Source organism: Salvelinus sp. IW2-2015, linkage group LG16 (assembly GCF_002910315.2).
Source record: "Salvelinus sp. IW2-2015 linkage group LG16, ASM291031v2, whole genome shotgun sequence".
Taxonomy (NCBI): Eukaryota; Metazoa; Chordata; class Actinopteri; order Salmoniformes; family Salmonidae; genus Salvelinus; species Salvelinus sp. IW2-2015.
This window is the reverse complement of record NC_036856.1, coordinates 1744754-1770301: the sequence shown is the minus strand read 5'-3', so window position 1 is coordinate 1770301 and position 25548 is coordinate 1744754. Positions and strand designations below refer to the sequence as shown.

Below are 25548 nucleotides of genomic sequence, written 5' to 3'. Positions count from 1 at the left end.
TCTCACACACACAAAACAGTAGGGCTCTCTTGCCCGTGTCTCCCGAAGTGAGGCGCGAGGAGTGGAAGGTCCGCTCTGTTTACTCTTCATTGTGCAGTATTTGCTTAACCCTCTTTCCTTTATCTGTGCAGCTGTATGTTTGAAAAAAGGCCGGGGAGGGGATCTAGCTGGCTGAATGGGAGCACAGCTGTTAGTGATTTCTTGAGTACAATTATAACAGCCGTGGATTCCTCTCTAGCTGAATCTCCTCCCCCCCCCTCCCTCTCCACACAAGTTCTCCTTGAGGTATGCGTTGCTGTTTGGCCCAAGCTCAGTTAAGTATTCTGGCGTTGCTGCTTTGTTCACTTTTGAAAACTATGCCTTTTGGGCTTTTAGACACCATCTTGCCTCTGGAGTAGAAATAGGTGACACTGAAAATATGCTCTCATCCACTGTGGTATTCTTTTACTTCCTATTACTGTATATCTACATTTTGAAAGATAACCAAATCGCTGATGTTATGGAGTGGAGCCAGCAACCTGGGCACGTCTCTCTCTCTCTCGCTCTCGACTAATTTCGTTTTAAATGGAATGTTCCCTGCCCTCCGCTTTTCCTTGTGAAGACGACTCCGTATACCGGAACAGTTTCTTTATCGTTTTGCCTCTGTCCTTTTACATTTCAGAGGTTATCAGAAAGCTGCGATAAGAGAGGAAAACGGAGAGGAAGAGAAGCAGCCCGACGCGGTGTGAAGGAATGGAATAAACCCCAGAGCAGAACCAGAGGAAGGAGGGATGACTGCCGTGAGATGAGAGGGATAGAGGTAAGAGCCCTGAGGTCAAACGGCGCCTCGTGGTAGAGGGATGGGGGAGGGTGAGGTGTCTTAATTTAAGTCCCACCTGGATGCCTGAGTCACCTGCACACGGGGTGGGGTGTGTGTGTGTGTGTGTGTGTGAGAGAGTCCTCCTGAGCCCTCTTGTAGTGGAGTGGGTCGAGAGCTTCAAGTTCCTTGGTGTCCACATTGCTAAGGAATTAACATGGTCCACACACACCATCACAGTCGTGAAGAAGGCACGATAATGCCTATTCCCCCTCGGGAGGCTGATAAGATTTGGAATGGGCCCTCAGATCCTCAAAGTTCTACAGCTGCAGCATTGAGAGCATCTTGACCGGCTGCATCACCACCTGGTATGACAACTTCATCCACATCCGACTGCAAGGCGTCAGAGGAAGGCCCTAAAAATTGTCAGATTCCAGCCACCCAAGTCCGACTGTTTTCTCTGCTATCGCTCGGTAAGCGGTACCGATGCACCAAGTCTGGAACCAACAGGATAGAGGCCTTCACGGGCAGGAATTTTAAGCTTGAGCCCTGCCCATGCCCGCGACGATCAGGCCCAACATCCCGAAATCAGAAATAACTTTCTCCGTTAGTAAATCCATGAATTGCTACTCTCTCTCTCTGTCACTCGCTCCCTGCACACGGCTTGCTCTGCTCATCGCGGCTCTGAGACTGTGAGTATCCATAGTTTCGCTCGGGCTGCTCTGCTCAATGAAGAGACACGAGAGAGCAGTTACCTGTTAGCTACTTTTCGTCAGATATAAACTCGGACAAAACTCAAAACATTATTTTCTGTGAAATAATCTCTCCTGTCTTATGTTTGATGAGGTTGAAGCACTTCTGACACCTTGTTATGCTCTGTCACATATGACTGTACTGCGCAGCAGAGCACGAGCAAATGGCTCCGCTTCAAAATGTTAGTGATCAATTTAGTGATACCCAAGACCTGCCTGTACCCTAGTTATTGATGAAAAAACAGGCCCTACCCGGCCCTAATCCGATGTATGATGTTGGGGCCCGTCGGGCTTGGGTCGGGTAGCAGAGCTCTACAACAGGACCCTGAACAGCTTCTACCCCCAAGCCATAAGACTGCTAAGTATTCCAGATAGCTATTTGGTTCTTTATTTCCCCCCCCCCCTTTTCACTAACTATTTTGACTCATCACATACACTGCTTCTACTGCTTATTATCTATCCTGTTGCCTAGTCCTTTTACGCGGTCCTATATATTCATATCTACCTCAATTACCTCATACCCCTGCACATCGACTCGGTACTAGTGCCGTTTGTATATAGCCAAGTTATCGTAACTCGTGTATTTGTGTTATTATCTTTCTATTATTATTACATTTTTCTCTGCATTGTTGGGAAGGGCCCATAAGTAAGCATTTCTACACGTGTTGTTTACGAAGCATATGACACATACGATTTGATTTGTGCGTTCTGAATATGTGTATTTTTGCAAGTGTGTGTTTGTGTGTCTTCTGAATGTGTTTTTGTGTATACGGGCGTGCGTGACAGGCACTGAGCCATACGAGGCCAGGTGAGCAACCCTCCGTTCTGTCTCTCCCAGCACCTGCCTCATCCCTGACTCCTCAACTCCTCCTTTATCTCCCGCTCTAATCTCACGTTCTTTCCCTCTCTCATCTCTCTATCCCTGATTCAGAGTTAAAAGTCCAGAGTTAATCTGTCCTTCACGTGTTAATTAAGAGGTGTTTCACGTGAAATGCTTTTTTCTCGACTCCAGCCATCAATTGGGCTCAAAGTATCATCCTTTTTTTGCCTTTTAAGTCCAGTTTTACCCATTTAAAAAAAATATGTATTTGAATCCTAAGATCTGTTATCACATACACAGTCAACATTTTGGATGCCTACTCATTCAAGGGTTTTCTTTACTTTGACTATTTTATACATGTATGTTTTCATACATTTTTTTACAAATGAATTAAAAATGAAAAGCTAAAATGTCTCGAGTAAATAAGTGTTCAACCCCTTTGTTATGGCAAGCCTAAATAGACCAGGAGTAAAAATCTGCTTAACAAGTTACATAATAAGTTGCATGGAATCTGTGTGCAATACTAGTGTTTAAAACCTGTTATGGCTGCAGCCCGACGTCAGCCCGACGCCGGTACACCTATGACAACATCCAGCTCAAGTGCAGGGCGCGAAATTCAAAATCTATTTTTTTTTAAATATTTAACTTTCACACATTAACAAGTCCAATACAGCATTTGAAAGATAAACATCTTGTCAATCCAGCCAACATGTCCGATTTTTTAAATGTTTTACAGAGAAAACACCACATATATTTATGTTAGCTCACCACCAAATAAAAAAGGAGGACAGACATTTTTCACAGCACAAGTAGGATGCAAGTAGCATGCACAAGCCAACCTAACTAACCTAGAACCAACACCTAAATAACCTAGAAAAAACTACCTCAGATGACAGTCCTATAACATGTTACACAATAAATCTATGTTTTGTTAAAAAAAATGTGCATATTTTAGCTATAAATCAGTTTTACATTACTACTACCATCATAGCTACAGTCAGAAATCGCACGGGAGTAGCCAGAGAAAATACAGACACCAACGTCAACTACTAATTACACATCATAAAAACATTTCAGAGAAATATATGGTGGATAGCTAATGAAAGAGAAAGATCTTGTGAATAGAGCCAATATTTCCGATTAAGTGTTTACAGCGAAAACACAATATATCGTCATATTAGCTTACTACAATAGCTAACATCACAACAGCATTGACTCAAGGCAAACGGTAGCATAGCACAGTTCGACAGATATATGAAAAAGCATCCCAAATTGGGTCCTTATCTTTGTTGATCTTCCATCAGAATGTTCTCCAAGGGTCCTTTGTTCAGAAATGTCTTTATTTCGATCCAGAACGAACAATTTCCCTCTGAATTAGCAAGCACACTGGCAGTGCGACGCTAACCTCTCCATCTTGAAAAAATTATTGCGTCGCATCACGTCTAAAGTCCAGAATACATTTCAATAATATAATTAAACTATATTGAAATAACATACTTTAGGATGATATTGTGACATGTATCAAATAAAATCGAAGCCAGAGATCATATTCACCTTTACAGTGTGTTTTCCAGGAGCCGAGTCCAGGTCCTACTTCGCGCCCAGAAAGAAAAATAAACTGCGCAACACTCACTCCAAGAGGTTGTGTTCAAACCCAGGACGAGATAATCAAGTGATTTCTTCTCTCACTTCCGCATGACACCCAGAGGAAGGCGTATGACGTGTTTCTACAGTCCTAAGTGACATGCCCTTTTATAGACAAGGGCTTGAAGAGCGACATCGATTTTGGAAATCTCACTTCCGGATAGGAAATGGGCTGTAAAAATTGTTCTGTTCCACTTAGAGAAATAATTAAAACGGTTTTAGAAACTAGAGACTGTTTTCTATCCAATAGTGATAATAATATGCATATTGTAAGAGCAAAAATTGATTAAGAGGCCGTTTGAAAATTTGCACATATTTTCCAGTTTTTCAATACGCCCCCTGCAGCCATAACAGGTTTTAACATGATTTTTTTATTGGCTACCTGATCTCTGTACCAAACAAATACATTTATCTGTAAGGTCCCTCAGTCAWGCAGTGCATTTAAAACAGATTCAACCACAAAGACCAGGGAGGTTTTCCAAGAAGTATTGGTAGATTGTGTAAAAAAAGAACGAAAAAGAAGCAGACATTGTTATTAATTACACTTTGGATGGCATATCAATACACCCCGTCACTACGAATATACAGGTGTCCTGCCTAACTCAGTTGCCGGAGAGGAAGGAAACCACTCAGGGATTTCACCATGAGGCGAGTGGTGACATTTAAACAGTTGCAAAGTTTAATGGCTGTGATAGGAGAAAACTGACGATGGATCCACAACGTTGTAGTTACTCCACAATACTAACCTAATTGACTGAGTGAAAACTATGAAGCCTGTACAGAATAAAAAATATTCAGTAACATGCATCCTGTTTGCAACAAGACAGTGAAGTAATACTGCAATTAACTTTTTGTCCTGAATAAAAGTGTTGTTTGGGGCAAATCCAATAGAACACATTACTGAGTACCACTCTCCATATGTTCAAGTATAGTGGTAGCTGCTTGGAATCGTTAAGCACTGGAGTTTTACAGGATAAAGAAAGTAACGGAATGGAAGCACAGGCAAAATCCTAGAGGAAAACCTGGTTCAGTCTGCTTTCCACCAGACACTGGGAGATAAATTCACATTTTAGCATGGCAATAACCTAAAACACAATGCCAAATCTACACGAGAGKTGCTTACCAAGAAGACAGTGAATGTTCCTGACTGTCCGAGTTACGGATTTGACTTAAATCTGTTTGAAAATGGTTGCCTAGCAATGATAAACAACCAATTTGACAGATCTTGAAACATTTTGAAAATAATTATAGGCAATTGTTGCACAATCCAGGTGTGGAAAGCTCTTAGAGACTTACCCAGAAAGACTCACAGCTGTAATTGCTGCCAAAGCTAATTCTAACATGTATTGACTCAGGGGGTTGAAAACGTATCTAATCAAGATACATTTAGTGTTTTAATTTAACATATTTATTTTAATTAATTAATTTTTTTACAAATGTTCGAATTTTTCTTCTACTTTGACATTAGAGTATTTTGTGTAGATCGTTGACAAAAAATGACAATTCAATCCATTTGAATCCCGCTTTGTCATAGAGAGTAGCTGGACAAATTCAAGGGGTGTGAATATTTTCTGACGGCACCGTATGTGGAAGGGTCATTGTCAGGGCAAAAAGACAAAACACACAGAGAACAAACCGATACTGCAATGTGTTGCTGTGTTTTAGTGTTCCCAAGCCAATGTCTGAGCCACTTAGTCTAAGAGCATTCTGTCTTTCCCTCTCCTGGGCTAAAAGCTACAGTAAATCAAATGCTAGTCTGTAGCGTGGTCAGACTGACTGGGGCTCTAAGATTATAGGTTACGCCAAGATATAAAGAGAATGCCGGAAAGCTGTAATTTCTTCCCTCTCTTCTTCTCYTTGCCTGTCTTCTACCACTCTGAGAGAGAGAGAGAGAGAGAGAGAGGGAAATCTCAAAAGGTGGTAGGAGGTTGAAAAGGTTGGCGCTCTAGCTTCCAGCTAGCTGTTGTGGTAGCTTAGTTGCTGTAGCCTTCTTCTGGGAAATCATTTTTCCTAGTACCTCCCTACCTACACTCACATTAGTGTTCCCCTTGTCTCACTCACTCATTCACTCACACACATATCCCTCTCTTTCATCCTACCAGTCCAACAAAGGCCTCTTGTTTTAAAGGCAGGTGGCGATTAAAAAGTTTAAGGGGATATAGAGAGTAGCTCCTTGTTTTTTAAATGTTTTAATTGTTTTTTTTACATCAGGAAACCTGTGAGTGTTTCCAAGCAAACAGCCCCACTTTGCTTTTCCTCCTATTCATTAGGTTAAAACATTTTTTCAACTGAAAACAAAACCAAGTTTATTCGACAAGCTCAGGTGTTGTCTTCTGTCTCAAAGCCTGGTTTCAAAGCCAGGATGTCACCTGACTGTTCTTACAATGATTGTGATGCCCCCTTGAATAAGGAGCTCATGCTGACAGCACAGTGCATTTCAGCTCTTTTGGTATCATTTTAGGACTGCAGAACTACCGATAACTGTCCTGCGTTAGCATGAGGATAACACTTTACATTCCGGCTCGGTAATAACTTGGTAACAAGATGGTAATATCTTTGTATTTATTTATTCTTTATTGAAGTACAATAAAGTGTAAAGTAAAACACCCTGGTGTTGTTTTATTTTAGCTAACTAAATAGCAATGTTAGCCAACCTAAAATTGTGTTTTTACGCAATACCTTGTCATTACCTCTAGTTCGCTAGCTAATATCACAACAACATTAGCGAAGGCTTGATGAAATGTTCATGGAAATTAGTGTTCTATTTTTATTTTTTATTTTTTTTTAAACATGATAGCTATCTTGCTAAGTACCTGTTCACAGAAAGCATTCAAAACAGCAGACTGAGGAGACTGGTAGAGAGCGCATATTCTGTTCATCTGACCTTCCTGTCGACCAAATCAATCCATCACAGCGCAATTGTCAACCACAAAAGCCAATGCAGACATGAAAAATAACAAAGAGCAACGGAAAGGGAATTTTGGTGAACTTTGAGAGGGGTGAATACAACAAATATAATAATATTGTGCTATTGTATTTCACCAAAATCCCTTTTCGATGCTCTTTGTTATTTTTCATGTCTGTTGCTCTGTGATTATGTCAAATGCACTCTCCACTCTTTCTCCACTGCAACAAAGATTATCTAGACAAGATAGTCGAGTGACCACTCAAACAATAGAAATATACAGTGCATTCGGAAAGCATTCAGACCCCTTCACTTTTTATACATTTTGTTACAGTACAGTCTTATTCTAAAATGTATTAAATCATTTTTTTCCATCATCGATCTACACACAATACCCCATAATGACAAAGCAAAAACAGTTTTTTTTATATTTTTTGCAATTGTATCAAATATTTAAAACAGAAACAACACATTTTCATAAGTATTCAGACYCTTTACGCAGTACTTTGTTGAAGCACCTTTGGCAGCGATTACAGCCTCGAGTCTTCTTTTGATAGACGCTATAAGCTTGGCAGACATGTATTTGGGGAGTTTCTCCCACTATTCTCTGCAGATCCCCTCAAGCTCTGTCAGGTTGGATGGGGAGCGTCGCTGCACAGCTATTTTCTGGTCTCCCCAGAGATGTTCGATCGGGTTAAAGTCTGGGCCCCGGTTGGGCCACCCAAGGACATTCAGAGACTTGTCCCGAAGCTACTCCTGCGTTGTCTTGGCAGTGTGCTTAGGGTCGTTGTCCTGTTGGAAGGTGAAGCTTCGCCCCAGTCTGAGGTCCTGAGTGCTCTGGAGCAGGTTTTCATCAAGGATCTCTATGTACTCTACTCCGTTCATCTTTCCCTCGATCTTGACGAGTCTCCCAGTATTTGCCGCTGAAAAACATCCCCACAGCATGACGCCATGCTTCACCATAGGGAACCTGGTGCCAGGTTTCCTCCAGATTCTCATGGTCTTTAGGTGCCTTTTGGCAAACTCCAAGTGGGCTGTCATGTGACTTTTACTGAGGAGTGTCTTCTGTCTGGAAGGTTCTCCCATCTCCACAGAGTCACCCCCCTGACCAAGGCCCTTCTCACCCGATTGCTCAGGAAGAGTCTTGGTGGTTCCAAACTTCTTCCATTTAAGAATGATGGAGGCCACTGGGTTGCTGGGGACCTTCAATGCTGCAGACATGTTTTGGTACCCTTCCCCAAATCTGTGCCTCGACACAATCCTGTCTCGGAGCTCTACGGACAATTCCTTCGACCTAATGGCTTGGTTTTTGCTCTGACATACACTGTCAACTTTGGGACCTTATATAGACAGGGGTGTGTTCCTTTCCAACTCATGTCCAACCAATTGCATTTACCACAGGTGGACTCCAATGAAGTTGTAGAAACATCTCAAGGATGATCAATGGAAGCAGAATGCATCTGAGCAATTTTTTTTGTCTCAAAGAAATTTCGAGTCTCATAGCAAAGAGTCTGATTTACACAAGTATTAAGATAATTTTTTAAATATATTTTTTTAAATTGTAGAGATTTATGAAACATGTTTTCGCTTTGTAATTATGGGGTATTGAGTGTAGATTGATGAGAAAAATAAAATCAATTTTAGAATAAGGCTGTAATGTCACAAAATGTGGAAAAAGTGAAGGGGTCTGAGTATTTTCCGAATGTACTGTTTGTCCTCAAAGATGGAAGGCAGGCGGGAGGATGCGAGATCAGGTGGGATGTTTTAGCTAAACTCAGCAAAAAAAGAAATGTCCCTTTTTCAGGACCCTGTCTTTCAAAGATAATTCGTAAAAATCCAAATAACTTCACAGATCTTCATTGTAAAGGGTTTAAACACTGTTTCCCGTGCTTGTTCAATGAACCATAAAAAAGTAATGAACATGCACCTGTGGAGCGGTTGTTAAGATACTAACAGCTTACAGACCGTAGGCAATTAAGGTCACAGTTATGAAAACTTAGGACACTAAAGAGGCCTTTCTACGGACACTGAAAAACACCAAAAGAAAGATGCCCAGGGTCACTGCTCTTCTGCGTGACCGTGCCTTAGGCATGCTGCAAGGAGGCATGAGGACCGCAAATGTGGCGAGGGCAATAATTTGCAATGTCCGTACTGTGAGTTGCCTAAGACAGCGCAACAGGGAGACAGGACATACAGCTGATCGTCCTTGCAGTGGCAGACCAACGCCTGCACAGGATCGGTACATCTGAACATCACACCTGCGGGACAGGTACAGGATGGCAACAACAACTGCCTGAGTTACACCAGGAATGCATAATCCCTCCATCAGTGCTCAGACTGTCCACAATAGGCTGAGAGAGGCTGGACTGAGTGCGTGTAGGCCTGTTGTAAGGCAGGTCCTCACCAGATATCACTGGCAACAACATTGCCTATGCGCACAAACCCACCGTCGCTGGACCAGACAGGACTGGCAAGAAGTGCTCTTCACTGACGAGTTGCGGTTTTGTCTCACCAGGTGTGATGGTTGGATTCGCATTTATCGTCAAAGGAATGATCGTTACACCGAGGCCTGTACTCTGGAGCGGATCGATTTGGAGGTGGAGGGTCCGTCATGGTCTGGGGCGGTGTGTCACAGATTGTTGTCATTGCAGGCAATCTCAACGCTGTGCGTTACAGGGAAGACATCCTCCTCCCTCATGTGGTACCCTTCCTGCAGGCTTATCCTGACATGACCCTCCAGCATGACAATGCCACCAGCCACACTGCTCGTTCTGTGCGTGATTTCCTGCAAGACAGGAATGTCAGTGTTCTGCCATGGCCAGCGAAGAGCCCGGATCTCAATCCCATTGACCACGTCTGGGACCTGTTGGATCGGAGGATGAGGGCTAAGGCCATTCCCCCCAGAAATGTCCGGGAACTTGCAGGTGCCTTGGTGTAAGAGTGGGGTAACATCTCACAGCAAGAACTGGCAAATCTGGTGCGGTCCATGAGGAGGAGATGCACTGCAGTACCTAATACAGCTGGTGGCCACACCAGATACTGACTGTTAATTTAGATTTTGACCCCCCCTTTGTTCAGGGACACATTATTCAATTTCTGTTAGTCACATGTCTGTGGAACTTGTTCAGTTTATGTCTCAGTTGTTGATTCTTATGTTCATACAAATATTTACACATGTTAAGTTTGCTGAAAATTAACACAGTTGACAGTGAGAGGACGTTTGCTTTTTTTGCTGAGTTTATTGAGGGGGCAGAAACAGTCTTTTTTTTCTTAATTTAACCTTTAGGCAAGTCAGTTAAGTACAAATTCTGATTTACAATGACGGCCTAACTCGGACGACGCTGGGCCAATTGTGCGCCGCTCTATGGGACTCCCAATCGCGGCCGGTTGTGATACAACCTGGAATCGAACCAGGGTCTGTAGTGACGCTTCTAGCATTGAGACGCAGTGCCTTAGACTGCTGTGCCACTCGGGAGTCCATAAAAGTAGTACACAATGTTCTTCTTCATTGGCTGATTGCTCCCAATTCATAGGAATCCCCACCTAGTTGACTACTTTAAAATGGTGGAACCCATTAAACAACATTATAACTACTAATTGTAATTAATGGTGACTACTTGCTAATTACCTAGTAAGTACATAGTTATTACCATCTTTTTACCAGGTTATTACCCAGCTTGAATGTAAAGTGGTACAAGCACAACTTCTTTAGGGCTAATGGTTGCCTTTGGCCTTTTACCCTTTGGCTAAAGACAGACGGATATCCATCAGCCACGGTTTTGAGCTGAAACTCATTATGGTTGGGAGCCCATGGGGTCTTGTTCTGGAGCGAGAGAGCAAGGCAAAAATATACAAAGAGAGAGGGAGGAGCTGTGGGCAAGGTCTGTCTTTATATAAGGTCGTAAAGTTGTGCGTTTCCTGGCCTTTCTCTACTTGTAGTGTGTGTGCTTGTGCGTGGTGTAATAATGCATTCATGTTTGAATGGTTTTCAATAATCATTGAGTAGGCTATATCTGTGCCCAGATTATCTAGCGCACAGGTTAATACAAGGCAATGAGCAGGTCAAGTCAGAGCCATGAATAAATAATTAGGCCTAGGCTACACTTTGTTGTATAGAGTATTTGGACAGTAAACAAAATGACACCAGGTAGACAGCGGTCTACAAAATAAGCAGCAGACACATGCACATACATTTAATATTGCTTTCTGTAGTCAAGCACAAGGAACTGAATCCCATGTGCCTATTAGGCTATAGTTCAACCTAATAATCTAATATAGAACAGACTACTTTCGCTTTGATGCCATTTCAAAACAAGTTACAGGGAAGAACACTACGGTAAGCTAATACTCACCAAACAGATGTGTCATGTTGTGGGGTAAAAGTGATACGTAACACAGTGTAAAATATTATTTTCTACTTTGTGTTATACATTTTATACTCTTACTATAAAACAAGTGTGTCTTCACTGTGATAAGGGCAGGGGAATATAACAGTGTGTTTTCTGCTAAATCAACAAACAATGCTATGCCATTGCAATTGCATATAGCCATAATCACCAGCAGCCAACCAGCAGCACAGCGCCAGTCCCACGCATGGGGGCCCCTGAATGGGCTATAGCAACAGACACAGCTGTACATTGCTTTATAAAATAAGCAGCACCAGCTCAGATGTGTGTGTGTGTGTGTGTGTGTGTGTGTGTGTGTGTGTGTGTGTGTGTATTGTGGGGGTGGTGTGTTGTGTGTGTGTTGTGTGTGTGTGTGTGTGTGTTGTGGGTTGTTGTGTGTGTGTGTGTGTGTGTGTGTGTGTGTGTGTGTGTTGAAGTCGGAAGTTTACACACACTTAGGTTGGAGTCATTAAAACTTGTTTTTCAACCACTCCAAAAATTTCTTGTTAACAAACTATATTTTTGGCAAATCGGTTAGGACATCTACTTTGTGCATGACACAAGTAATTTTTCCAACAATTGTTTACAGACAGATTATTTCACTTATAATTCACTGTATCACAATTCCAGTGGGTCAGAAGTTTACATACACTTAGTGACTGTGCCTTTAAACAGCTTGGAAAATTCCAGAAAATGATGTCATGGCTTTAGAAGCTTCTGATAGGCTAATGACATCATTTGAGTCAATTGGAGGTGTACCTGTGGATGTATTTAAAGGCCTACCTTCAAACTCAGTGCGTCTTTGCTTGAGGAATGGGGGAAAAAAAGAAATCAGCCAAGTCCTCAGAAAAAAAAATCTCTCCTAGAGATKAATGTACTTTGGTGCGAAAAGTGCAAATCAATCCCAAAACAACAGCAAAGGACCTTGTGAAGATGCTGGAGGAACCGGTACAAAAGTATCTATGTCCACAGTAAAACGAGTCCTATATCGACATAACCTGAAAGACCACTCAGAAAGGAAGAAGCCACTGCTCCAAAACCGCCATAAAAAGCCAGACTACTGTTTGCAACTGCACATGGGGACTAAGATCGTACTTTTTGGAGAAATGTCCTCTGGTCTGACGAAACAAAAATAGAACTGTTTGGCCATAATGACCATCGTTATGTTTGGAGGAAAAAGTGGGAGGCTTGCAATCCGAGGAAGAACACCATCCTAACCGTGAAGCACAGGGGTGGCAACATCTTGTGGGGGTGCTTTGCTGCAGGAGGGACTGGTGCACTTCACAAAATAGATGGCATCATGAGGAGGGACAATTATGTGGATATATTGAAGCAACATCTCAAGACATCAGTCAGGAAGTTAAAGCTTGGTCGCAAATGGGTCTTCCAGATGGACAATGACTCCAAGCATACTTCCAAAGTTGGGGCAAAATGGCTTAAGGACAACAAAGTCAAGGTATTGGAGTGGCCATCGCAAAGCCCAGACCTCAAACCCATAGAAAATTTGTGGGCATATCTGAAAAAGCGTGTGCGAGCAAGGAGGCCTACAAACCTGACTCAGTTACACCAGCTCTGTCAGGAGGAATGGGCCAAAATTCACCCAACTTATTGTGGGAAGCTTGTGGAAGGCTACCCAAAACATTTGACCCAAATAAACAATTTAAAGGCAATGCTATCAAATACTAATTGAGTGTATGTACACTTCTGAACCCCCTTGGAATGTGATGAAAGAAATAAAAGCTGAAAGAAATAATTCTTTCTACTATTATTCTGACATTTCACATTCTTAAAATAAAGTGGTTATCCTAACTGACCAAATACAGGACATTTTTACTCGGATTAAATGTCAGGAATTTAGTTTAACTGAGTTTAAATGTTTTTGGCTAAGGTGTATGTAAACTTCCGACTTCACCTGTGTGTGTGTGTGTGTGTGTGTGTGTGTGTGTGTGTGTATGTGTATATATATATATAATCACACACACATCACACACACACAAAAATCGACCAATCACACACACATACAGTCTGAGCTGGTGTTGCTTATTTAGAAATGTCCTTGTTTTTAAAGAAAAGCAAATTTTTKGTCGATTTTTTAAATAAAATAAAATTGATCAGAAATACAGTGTAGACATTGTTAATGTTGTAAATGACTATTGTTGCTGGAAAGAGCAGATTTTTTAAATGGAATATCTACATAGGTGTACAGAGGCCCATTATTAGCAACCATCACTCCTGTGTTCCAATGGCACGTTGTGTTAGCAAATCCAAGTGTATTATTTTAAAAGGCTAATGGATCATTAAAAAACCCTTTTGCAGTAATGTTAGCACAGCTGAAAACTGTTGTGCTGAGTAAAGAATAAACTATCAAAATAGAGAGTCGCACACTCCATATATAAACTCCCAGCAATTTAATGGGTATTTACCAACGTTTCGGCATCACTGTGCCTTCCTCAGGGTAATGTCATGAATACTTGAACCAGATTATGTAGACAAACAGTGCAATTAGTGCAACCAATGACAATGGTGAGGGGTGTGTCATAATGATTAAGTGAATTACAATGAATTAGTAAAACTGTTAAAGAATAGTGTATGGCATATTAAATATATTAGGCTTTTTTTTATTATATAGAAACATAATTGAATATTGTGCATAATATTAGCATCAACATATATTATTGTTTAATTCAATTTCACATATTTAATTGTTTCGTATTTCATTTCATATTTGTTACATGTAATCCTTTGGTTCAACCTTAATGCATAATAAGCAACATCAACAGGGCGAACATATTAGGTTTACGCTAATAAGCTGTAGAAAGAATATATCAATTTATAAGACTTGTTCATAAAAGAAAGAATTGTTCATAAGGGTCTGAGATCAATGTCAATATTCAGACCACTAGGGGTCAATGTTTTTAGATAGGATATCCAGTACGCCTCCCTTTTGTAGAAGTAGGATCTCAATGTTACCTCCTCTCCTTGGTAGAGCAACATGCTCAATGCCTGTGTATTTGAGGGAGGAGATTGGATGGTTAGCTTCAACAAAGTGGGCTGCTACGGGATAGTCAATGTTCTTACACCTGATTGAGCTGAGGTGTTCAGCTATGCGTTGTTTTAAGTGTCTTTTCGTTTGTCCTACATAGGCCTTTCCACATGAACCAGCTCAAAATGGCCAGAAACAAAAAACTTTCTTCTGAAACTCATCAGTTTCAACAGTGAAGATGCGACTCCGGGATGCTGGCCCTCTAGGCAGAGTTCCTCTGTAGAGTGTCTGTGTTCTTTTGCCCATTTTAATATTTTATTTTTATTGGCCAGTCTGAGACATGGCTTTGTCTTTGCAACTCTGCCTAGAAGGCCAGCATCTTCACTGTTGACGTTGAGACTGGTGTTTTCCAGGTACTATTTAATGAAGCTGCCAGTTGAGGTCTTGTGACGCGTATGGAATCATGTAGTAACCAAAAAATACATTTTAGATTTGCCATTCTTTAAAGTAGCCACCCTTTGCCTTGATGACAGCTTTGCACACTCTTGGCATTCTCTCAATGCATTTCAATTAACAGGTGTGCCTTCTTAAAAGTTAATTTGTGGAATTTCTTTCCTTCTTAATGTGTTTGAGCTAATCAGTTGTGTTGTGACAAGGTGGGGGGTACAGAATATAGCCCTATTTGGTAAAAGACAAAGTCCATATTAGTGCAAGAACAGCTCAAATAARTAAAGAGAAACAACAGTATTTTCTTCAAGTGTAGTCGCAAAAACCATCAAGTGCTATGATGAAATTGGCTCTCATGAGGACCGCCACAGGAAAGGAAGACCCCAGAGTTACCTTCGCTGCAGATGATACGTTCATTAGAGTTAACAGCACCTCAGATTGCAGCCCAAATAAATGCTTCACAGAGTTCAAGTATCAGACACATCTCAACATCAACTGTTCAGAGGAGACTGTATGAATCAGGCCTTCATGTCCGAGTTGCTGCAAAGAAACTACTAAATGACACCAATAAGAAGAAGAGACTTGCTTGGGCCAAGAAACATGAGCAATGGGCATTAGACCGGTGGAAATCCGTCCTTTGGTCTGATGAGTCCAAATKTAGAAATTTTTGTTCCAACCACAGTCTTTGTGAGACGCACAGTAGGTGAACAGATGATCTCTGCATATGTGGTTCCCACCGTGAAGCATGGAGGAGGTGGTGTGGGGGTGCTTTGCTGGTGGCACTGTCTGTGATTTATTTAGAATTCAAGGCACACTTAAACAGCATGGCTACCACAGCATTCTTCAGCAATACGCCATCCCATCTGGTCTGCGCTAAATGGGACTATCAACATTTTTTTCAACAGGACAATAACCCAGATCACAAGATTTTTGGGTCAGTCCCACAGAAAAGGGTCTGAATACGGTATTTCTGTTTACATTTTTAAAAATAAATTTCAAAACATTTCTGCTTTGTCATTATGGGGTATTGTGTGAAGATTGAGGATTTATTTTTCTTTTATCAATTTTAGACGTAACAAAATGTAGAAAAGTGAAGGGGTCTGAATACTTTCCGAAAGCAACTGATTATTGAAAGTATATCCATTTGTAAAATGCTTTTTTAGAGGGCTGTACCACTTTAGCCTGTGTAATGAAAGCAATAATGTTATCATTAGAATAGAGCATTTCCAGTCACAAACGGCTTTTTAGAGCAGTAAATTGAACATAAATAAACGCAACATCTAACAATTTCAAAGATTTTACTGAGTTACAGTTCATATAAGGACTGTATTTGAAATAAATGCATTAGGCCCTGTTCTATGGATTTCACATGACTGGGAATGCATCGGTTGGTCACAGATACCATTTTAAAAAAGTAGGGGCGGTGATCAGAAACCCAATCAGTATCTGGTGTGACCACCATTTTCCTCATGCAGCGCGATACATCTCATTCGCATGGAGTTGATCAGGCTGTTGATTGTGGCCTGTGGAAGGTTGTCCCACTCCTCTTCAATGGCTGTGCGAAGTTGCTGGACAGTGGCTGGAACTGGAATATGCTGCCGTACACGTCGATCCAGAGCATCTCAAACATCCCAAGCTGTCCAAATGTGCTCAATGAGTGATGTGTCTGGTGAGTATGCAGGCCATGGAAGAACTGGGACATTTACAACTTCCAGGTATTGTGTACAGATCCTTGCCACTTGCCGTGGGTGAATGGCACAACGATGGGCCTCAGGATCTCGTCACGGTGTCTCTGTGCATTCAAATTGACGTCGATAAATTGCAATTGTGTTCATTGTCTGCAGCTTATGCCTGCCCATACCATAACCCCACTGCCACCATCAGCAAACCCGCTCGCCCATTCAACACCATACACACTGTCTGCTATCTGCCTGGTACAGTTGAAACTGTGATTCATCCGGGAAGAGCATACTTCTCCAGTGTGCCAGTGGCCATCGAAGGTGAGCATTTGCCCACTGATGTTGGTTATGACGCTTAATTGCAGTCAGGTCAAGACGACGAGCATGCAGATGAGCTTCCCTCAGACGTTTTCTGACAGTTTGTGCAGAAATTCTTCGGTTGTGCAAACAGTTTCATCAGATGTCCGGGTGGCTGGTCTCCGATGATCCCACAGGTGAAGAAGCCTGATGTGAAGGTCCTGGGCTGGCATGGTTACACATGGTCTGCGGTTATGAGGCCGGTTGGACGTACTACCAAATTCTCTAAAACAACGTTGGAAGCGGTTTATGGTAGAGAAATTTAATATTAAATTCCCTGGCAACAGCTCTGGTGGACATTTCTGCAGTCAGCATGCCAATTGCACGCACTCTCAACTTGAGACGTCTTTGGCATTGTTGTGTTGACAACTTCACATTTTAGAATGGGCTTTTATTGTCCCCAGCACGAGGTGCACATGTGTAATGATCGTGCTGTTTAATCAGTGTCTTGATATGCCACACCTGTAAGGTGGATGGTTTATCTTGACAAAGGAGACATGTTCACTAACAGAGATGTAAACAAATGTGTGCACCAAATTTGTGAGAAATAAGGTTTTTGTGTGCATTGAAAATATCTGGGACCGTTTGTTTCAGCTCATGAAACATGGGACTAACACTTTACATGTTGCGTTCATATGTAACATATTTGTTCAGTGTATAATAAGACTACGAAATATGCTCCCGAAAGTCTCTTTAGACCCTTGTTTACAATTAGCACCTTTTTGTGAGACTATTTATATATTTTTCATAGAAGCAATACTCCATATTTTCTCTTTGGCTCATGAACTTCCTCAGCTTTCAAAGAGCTACAGTGCTTGGAGTTGACATTGAATGGTGGCTCAACCTCTTCATTGACATGTCCCAATAATCTCTCCTATGCACTTATTCCCCCCCTTGGATTTGAAAGGAAATTACAGATATATGGGAACTCTTTCCAGCCAATGCCTATACCAATCCAATAATTTTACATTTGTGGGGAGAATTGAACATGTGCACAGTTCAGGAAGAATGAGAGATTATTGGGACTGAATGTAGTTGTGAGATTTTTGTTATGAGGTTTTGCGTATCAGCTGGTAAATTAAAGGAAGGCCTTAAGGTCTCCATAATGCCCAAGACTGGAGACAAAGGCTTGTGTTCACTGCTGGGTGTCAGAGGTAGCATTATGCTGCCCTTGGAAGCATTACCTCCCCACACACACACACACACACACACACACGCGCATACACATTCAGTTCACTGAAACTGAAATGGCCATCTCTGGGAATGAATTTTTTGTCCAATAAGAAACGCTTATTTTCATTTTCCATTGCAGAACGTTTTGCTACTGTGTGCTCTAATGAACCTGGAACTAACTGGATGATGTAGCCCCCTCCCACCAGGAATGTATTAGGTTACTTACCTTCTCTTTCCCCCCGGCCTGGGAACTGCTAGCATTGGTTAGGGGTCATTAGCCATGCTGCCTAGAATAAACAGCCTTTGTTAGCATCGGCGCTAACCTCTGACAGAAACAGATTAATACCTCAGGGTTGGAGGATTTGGAACATTTTGGTGCCGAGGAGAAGGAGAGGAGGGAGGGGAACTTCTCTCTCTTATGCTCTCTTGGTTTTCTTTTCTGCTCCTTCTCTTCACTCTTAGAAAAAAAAGGTGCTACTTAAGACCATAAAGGGTTCTTATGCTGTCCCCTATTGGTTATTGGTTCCAACTTCCAAAGGGCTTTTGGGGGTTATTCATTGAGTGGAAGGGTTCTACCGAGAACCAAAAGGGTTCTACCTAGAACCAAAAGGGTTCTACCTAGAACCAAAAGGGTTCTACCTTGAACCAAAAAAGGTTATCATACAGGGACAGCCGAAGAACCCTTTTTCCAAAGTGTTCTTTTGTTTTCCCCAGAGCCTTTTTCGGGCACTGTTTAGTGCATCGGAATGTCACCGTACTTTAGCAAAGCATCCAAAATATTTGTTTAGAAACTAAACATTCTGAGCGAGGTGGGCAGATGATCAAAGGGTTTTGGCAGAGAGGCATTGCTACGGGTCCTGCCTACCCCTTGACTCGGCTGCCCCTGATATTACCGTCGTAAAATGACAGACCTCTGAAAGGAAATCTAGCAGTATATTCACCCGCTGTCTGGCACGGCTTGATATAGAGGTATTTTTTAAGTCGCGTCTTTGAAGTCAAACGGATTCGCCAGCAATGTGTTTTCTCAAGTCTGACTACCTCTGTACGCCGAGCGGTTAAACTCCGGCGGAGGTTCTATCTTAACGTTGTCGTCAGTGGGTAACGTTTACAAGACTTGTTGTTTAGGAGACAGTCTTATACAGTGCAATTTTAAATGGATAATTACTGCGTGCAAAGCTGCATCAATAAGCATGCATAAGAACAGATTTCTTACTATAATTGGGGACATGATTTTTTTCCTTGCCATATGAATTGACCAGGGAAAACTCCTTGTACAATTTTAGGCATAAATATATATATTGCTTAAAGCCCTAAAATTCTGCCATGGCTGATGTTTTGTTTGAGGATTGCTGTGGGGCTAGTTTTAGTTTAGATGTGTTGGAAGTAGAAATGCCCAACCAGAGGATGGAGACGATTAGGACTTGTGAGAGGAGGGGGGATTGTTTGGATGACTGCTCTGGGTGGTCTACAGCTAGACAGACATGTCTCTACTTGTTGTTTTACTACACACGCTTCGGTAAAACCATGTCTCCACTGGTTGTTTTACTACACACGCTACGGTAAAACCTTGTCTCTACTGGTTTGTTTGAACTACAACACGCTACGGTAAAACCTTGTCTCTACTGGTTGTTTACTACACACACGCTACGGAAAACCTTGTCTCTACTGGTTGTTTTACTGCACACGCTACTGGTAAAACCATGTCTCTACTGGTTGTTTACTGCACACACGCTCTGGTAAACCATGTCTCTACTGGTTGTTTTACTACACACGCTACGGTAAAACCATGTCTCTACTGGTTGTTTTACTACACACGCTACGGTAAAACCATGTCTCTACTTGTTGTTTTACTACACACGCTACGGTAAAACCATGTCTCTACTGGTTGTTTTACTACACACGCTACGGTAAAACCATGTCTCTACTGGTTGCTTTACTGCACACGCTACGGTAAAACCATGTCTCTACTGGTTGCTTTACTGCAGACGCTGCGGTAAAACCATGTCTCTACTGGTTGTTTTACTACACACGCTACGGTAAAACCATGTCTCTACTGGTTGCTTTACTGCAGACGCTGCAGTAAAACCATGTCTCTACTGGTTGCTTTACTGCAGACGCTGTGGTAAAACCATGCATAGACATTTCTATACACACCCTACGGTAAAACCATGCAGAGGGGTTATGGTATGGGATGGCATAAGCTACGGACAACGAATACAATTGCATTTTATCGATGGCAATTTGAATGCACAGCAATACCGTGATGATCCTGAGGCCCATTTTTTTTTAAAGGTATCTGTGACCAATAGATTCAGTAATACCAGTCGTGTGAAATCCATAGATTAGGGTCTAATGAATGTATTTCAATTGACTGATTTCCTCATATAAACTGTACCTCAGGAAAATCTTAGAAAATGTTTCTTTATTTTATTTTCAATACATTTGCAAACAGTTCTAAAAACATGTTTTCACTTTGTCATTATGGGGTATTGTTTGTAGATAGGTGAGATATTAGAATTGTTTCATCCATTTTGAATTGAGCCTGTAACACAACAAAATGTGGAATAAGTCAAGGGGTGTGAATGCATTCTGAAGGCACTGTGTATTACACAAAAGGTGCGTTTCCTTGAATGCCCCCCCCCCCGTTTTTATTTGTGTGAATTCCCTCGTTTAGTCACCAGAGAGCAGCTCTTTATTGTGAGTAGTTGTTTGAGAGGGCATAAACGTGTGGGTGGTCCCCATGTTTTCTACTGTAGTGAGCAGCACGTATATCTGCTAATGAAGGAATAMATTGGCGAGTCGTGCCATATCTGTCCTAATGAAGAATGCCCTTCTTGGTTTTAGCAAGAGAGAGAGAGAGAGATTCAGTCACTGGAATAAAGGCCTCATTTTTCTTCCCGCTCTCAGCTACAGCAGCACTGCCAACCGCAATCCCAGTAATATTTAACATCAAATCCAGGTATTAACAATCGAGGCCAATCATTGTTCCTTCTCTGTGAATGTAGGTCCATTTAAATAGTTCAGGTGCTGTATTTCACCATCAAATCCATATTTAGCACATCACTTTTGGGATGGACAATTTTAGTCCTTCCGTTTTGTACATTTTTTATTTTTTTTTTAAACAATTGAAAGAAATGTTTTGCGGATTTTTTCCACCACGTCTATATTGGATATGGCATAGTTATTCAATAGGCTGTTCCTTACCCTCTATGGTCTACATTAAGGAGGAAAGACATTCTACAGTTAGTATTATAACCAGCACAGGGGAAATCTAGTGACTGGGGTGCATTAAAAAGTACATCTGGATATTTAACCAGGGGGAAAATCTCAGGGGCCACGGCGGTGACCGGTTGCCCTGGCTGGTATTCGCGCTATGGCAGGCACGTGGACATCTCACAGGAAGGGACTGAGTGCTCCCAGCTGCAGCTGGGATCTATTCAGCAAGCCTAGAAATGTCATGAATAGAGCTGACACAGTTCCTTATGAATAGAGCTGACACGATTCCCTATTCTACATGACAGACAATCATATCCATTCTACACAATACATTTCTATCTGAACAGGCTGAAAAGGCCCCTGGGTTCTACTGTGGGCCGACTGGCAAGAGGAATCTCAGTATTTACTATGTACAATAATGACAGATATGACTCCTTTGCAATGAGACATACCCAATAGTTCGTAAATCATGTTTATTTTTTTTGATTCCTCATTGTCTAACTCTAACAACGGTGTCTGTGTGTCTGTATCTGTGTGTGTGACTAGTTAGTGACACTGTGTACAGTGGAATTGAGTTTATCTCCTTGTTTCAGGTGCTTATTGCTTAGCAAGTTTTCTTCACAAGAGACAAACATTGGCTCATTCTGTTCAGAACAACCCAGGATATCTTCTTGTAACTGTACATCAAACATAGTGATCTTTAACGTTGTCGCTGAATATGACATGAGTTTTATGATAGGGGAATGTGAAGTGCACATTTTGGACTCACGGGTGTTTGGCTTGCTTGTATGTACGACATCAAAGCRGTGTTTATTATAATCCTCAACGTCTCATCTTTCAAAATACATAGAGTCCTCTTAATTTACAGAATGTCTCTCTCTCGCTCACAAAACAAACAATTTGCAAATGTTGCCCAATTAGTGGGTGGAATGAGGGTAACTTCTCGTGGCGTGCGGTGCTGAAGTTCAGAATGGCTGTCAGTCAAAACCCATACGGCGCTGTGAATCGCAGAGCCTGAGCTCTGATGTCATTTAGAACATGTTACTGTACAGCCACCGCGTTCCATTTTAGGCGCTTATCAGTGCCCAAATCTGCAATTTTCCACCCATATACGGGTACGAGTATAAAGGGCTACTGTTGCATATTAGTGAATGCAGTAAGAACTTTGTGTGTGTTGCTCCCCTCGTACTGGCCTTTGCATCCTCTCTGTCTGACTCTATCGAAACCCTAAGACCCTGATGGCCTTTTCCACACACACACACACAGACAAGGAGAGAGAAGAGGAGAGAGAAGGAGAGAAGAGAGAGAGAGAGAGAGGAGAGAGAGAGGAAGAGAGAGAGGAGAGAGAGGAGAGAGAGAAAGAAGAGAGAGAGAGAGAGAGAGAGAGAGAGAGAGAAGAGAGAGAGGAGAGAGAGAGAGAGAGAGAGAGAGAGACGAGAGAGAGAGAGAGAGAGAGAGAAGAGAGAGAAGAGAGAGGAGAGGAGAGAATGAGGAAAGGAGAGGCGAGGAAGAGAAGGAAGGAGGGTTACGAGGGAAAGAGGAGAAGAGAGAGAGAAGAGAGAGGACAAGACGGAGAGAAGAGAGAGGGAGAGGAGAGAGAGAAGGAGAGAGAGAGAGAGAGAGGAGAGAGAGAGAGACGAGAGAGAGAGCAAGAGAGAGAGAGAAGGAAGAGAAGAAGAGAGAGAGAGAGAGAGAAGAGAGAGAGAGAGAAAGATACATTTACATTTACATTTACATTTAACCACTATGGAAACATCCCTACCTCACTTACCAACAAGACCAAACACCGGAGCGCCGGGATCAAGGAATGCCACCCTAGGCCTATTACTATGGAAAGCCTCTCTCTTCTGGCCCCCCATCCCTTCTCCTCTTTCTCCCTCTCCAGGGGTCTCGATATCTGGTTCCCATTTGAATCACAGTGCAATTGCAGATGTGAATTAACCTGGCGAATGTTGATGCACATAAAACAAAGATCCCGACTGGACTCGGGGATCTTGTTTTATGTGCATCAACATTCGCCAGGTTAATACACATCTGCAATTGCACTGTCCAATTAGGAGAGTATACCTTTTGTCATAGTCTGCTGCGGATAATTAGGGGTGTTTCAGTCTTAAAGTGTGTGTGTGTCCGTGTTTCATGTCATGTGCACAAACAGGGAAATGTTTTTCTTATTTTTCTAATGAACCTTTAACTAGGCAAGTCAACTAAGTGAATTTGTGTGTGATTATTTATACCCAGAGCCCATGGTTTGGTTGAGTACTACTCTGTGTAGTAGGCTCATGCTGATCATTCTGAGGTTATGTGTGGAGATGCTGTGTCTTGGACTGCTCTGGGGTGATGTTTCCTATAGGTTACATTCTAGGATCAGCTTCCCTCCCCGAATACTAACCTTAACCACTCAGTGGGGAAAAATGCCAAACTGACCCATGATCAGCGTTTGGGAGAAACGTCATTCTACACCGGCCTAGGCTCCCTTCAACCAGCTGCTGCATCACTGTACAAATTGCATTTTAAGGGAAAATTACCGTAAAAGGGAATAGGCGGGAATGAAAGAAGCGCAGTCCTACACACTTCACACTTGTTAAGACTGCCACCCAGCCAGACTCACACTAACCACCACTGGTAAGACTTGCACCCAGCCAACACTCACCACTTAACTCATACTGGCTAGACTGCACCCAGCCCACACTCACGACTACTCATGACTGGTAAGACTTGCGAAACCAGCCACATTAGCACGACTCACACTGCTCAGACTGCACCAGCCACACTCACACTATCTCACACTTTGGTAAGTACTGCACCCAGTCCCACACTCCACCCACGTACTCATACTGGTAAGACTGCACCAGCCACATCACACTTGTAAGACTGCACCCAGCCACCACTCACACTACTCACACTGGTTAAGACTGCCACCCACCGACACTCACACTCACTCACACTGCGTAAAGACTCCCGCACCCAAGCCACACTCACACTACTTCACACTGGTAAGACTGCACCCAGCCACAACTTAACACTACCACACTGGTGACAGTTTTTCGCATCCATGGGATGCACACTCGTAGCACATACTGTCCAAACACACCTCGCGTCAGAGGCGTCGAAGCCCAGACACAGCACTTCACATCGAAATACTCGGAGGAGAAGCGTCGAATAGAAAAGACTGCACCCAGCGCACACGCAGACCACATACGTCTCACCACTGGCTTCAAGACCTGCGCAAAACTCTGCCTATGGTGAACCTTGTTGATGCCAATGGTGAGAGTCTTGAGTCACACAATTTACATCATAACTAAGCATAGTGATCGGTGCCGTAATTATTAAATCCAATTTAACAAGATCTCCCTAAGCATATGAAAACAAAGCAAGTGTTGTCTGTCGTTGCAAATATGAACAAAAACACAAACACTTTCAAGGAAAACCATAAGATACATACCTCCCAACTACTGTTGACCAAAAATTTACCGAAAGGAAGGGCATACCGACTATATCGGCTGAAACCAAAGTTCGTGCTTGTCACAAGGAAAAGTAATAGGTTGTGGTGGCCCTTGACAAATAGCCGTAGAACAACACCTTGCCGGAAGACCAAGAAAGGCGTCCCAAAATTGGTGTCATAAGTAGACACATAGCAACAATAATTATTCCGAAACTATCTCCGAACATGATCCTTATGGAAGAACATGTGACCAGCATGCCCCGATGCTCAACGAGGTACGTGCACGAAACGGACACACTCACACGTTACTGGGTTAGTATCTTGTACCCGCGCCATGCACGGGGCATCATGTGCCTCGAGCAGTGTATTCACCCAATGTAGTCTTTGCCTTCTGTTGTGTCCAGCTAAGACACACCGAGTGACCAGAACCTTGAATACGGGCAAGCAGCCCCATTGTCCCTCCGCAAATGGCAGCGTGGCTCCCTCCCGCACGACTTATTGGGCAGTAGCGGTGGTTGTGTGGGGCCAGACCCATGCCTCCGTCGAGATGTTGGAGCGGTGGAAAAGCCACCCGATGGAGGCCCCTGTACAAGCCTGAGCCGAGGAGAGATGAACACACACAGTCGGAGGCCCTGAAGACAGCTGCTGGCACGACAGGACAGTACACAACACACCTACTGGGAAAACAATCTGACACCCGCAGCACGAGTAAGACCACCCGACAAACAGATCACACACGGCAAGAGCTCTATGAGCCACTAAGATGATTGAACCGTTGCACTGAGACACTCCTTTTAATTTGTCCCCATGTCCAAGCAGCCCACCTGTCACCAACTCTACGCCAATTGTTGTCACACATGACAGTGGCAGGACACAGGCCCTCATTAGGGTTCATCAAACTCAGTAATGGAATGATCACTGCCACTGAAAAGTTCATCACTTGTCCCCA

General features: G+C 42.6%; 1 long non-coding RNA gene across 2 annotated transcripts in view; it reads left to right on the top strand.

Annotated features, from left to right (window-relative positions):
- Window positions 1-25548, top strand: part of LOC111975892 (uncharacterized) — a 48091-nt gene that overhangs the window by 12707 nt on the left and 9836 nt on the right. For both annotated transcript variants that reach the window (XR_002878873.2, XR_002878874.2), the window contains exon 2: window positions 662-799. This is a non-coding gene — a long non-coding RNA (uncharacterized lncRNA). The remainder of the gene's footprint in view (window positions 1-661; window positions 800-25548) is intronic.